Source organism: Orycteropus afer, unplaced genomic scaffold (assembly GCF_000298275.1).
Source record: "Orycteropus afer afer isolate SDZICR_OR568_19922 unplaced genomic scaffold, OryAfe1.0 scaffold01010, whole genome shotgun sequence".
In the NCBI taxonomy this organism is placed as follows: Eukaryota; Metazoa; Chordata; class Mammalia; order Tubulidentata; family Orycteropodidae; genus Orycteropus; species Orycteropus afer.
In genome coordinates this window covers 357422-358915 of record NW_006922597.1, presented here as the reverse complement: position 1 = coordinate 358915, position 1494 = coordinate 357422, and positions in this window count along the sequence as shown.

Genomic DNA, 1494 nt, shown 5'->3' with positions numbered 1-1494 from the left:
TCTTTAGGGGCCCTCTATTTTACCATCTGTAAATTTAGGCTAATCGTGCTGGAGGATCAGCTCAGGAGAAGCAATTGGCTAAGACTATGAGATGGATTCTAGCCTTGAAGCAAGGCTCTGAAGCCTGGTCTTCATCTGCTATTCCATGATTCTTATTTGTCCCCTCAATCAAATCCTCAGTCCCTCATCCTGACATGAGACTCCTCTTCATCCACCCTGTCAGAGATAGCCTCTGATCCTCAGGAACACTCTTAGGAGCCAGTTATGGGATTCTAGTCTAGGTAGTCAGGGTGCTCATGTCCTAGGATGAGGTGTGGGAGAAAAGGATGTTCTTTGCCTAGCATAATATCATTTTCCCTGTGCCCTCACTCCTCACTGTATGGAGTTTTCAGGAGCTATCCAGCCTGGGTCTGCAAAAGGGAGAGCTGTAGTAGGAGGTCTTTAAGGCCACATCCAACTTCAAAATATAGTCTTCACTGAACACCAGAGAAGAGGGACCCCTATTTTCTGGAACCATAAACAGAAACTAGGAGGAGGATGTGGAGTCAGCCCTGTTCCCATGCTGAAGCTACTTATCTTGGTATCCTTCCAAGCTCACCCTACTCCTCTGCAGCAGAGGGCCCTATTGTCACATGTGAAATTCCCAGGATCTCCTTTAAATTGCCATCAACATCTGTGAGCAGAATCAGATTGGCAGGGACAGAACCATATTCAGGAATGTCCTTTCTTAGGTGACCAAAAGGATCAAAAATGGCTCTCCCAATAGGGGATATAGAGGATGGTTGGAGAGGAATCTTATTATTCATTCAGCAAACATTTATTGAGCACCTATTATGTGCCAGGTAATGAATTGGGTGATAGGGATATAGCAAAGAAACTACATTTTTTGTTCCCTTAGGGGAAAGGTCCATTTGCTTCACCAGATCACCAAAGGGATCCATGAAACACACACACACACAAATGTTAAGAATACCTGTCTTAAACTCTGAGCTCCAGGAGGAAAAATACTTGGTCTATGTTGTTTCCCTATTAGAAGGACCTCTGGTGGTATAATGGATAAGTTATTTGTCTGCTAACCAGAAGGTCAGTGGTTCAAACCCACCAGCTGCTCCATGGAAGGAAGATGGGGCAATCTATTTCTGTAAAGAGTACAGCCTTAGAAACCCAATGGGGGTCTCTATGAGTTGGAATCAACTTGATTGCAGTGAGTTTGGTTTGTAGTTTTGTGTATATACATACATATATGCATACATATATAGAGAGAGAAAGAGAGAGCTCTGGTGACATAGTATCTAAGACTGCTAACCAGAAAGTTGGTAGTTCAAACCCACCAACCACTCCACAGAAGGAAGGCTGGGCAATCTACTTCCATAAAGATTTACTGCCTCGGAAAACCAAAGGGGGTCACTATAAGTAGGAATTGACTCAATGACAGTGAGGTTTTTTTTTTTTTTTTGGTGAATATATATATGTTGTTGTTATGTGCCGTCGAGT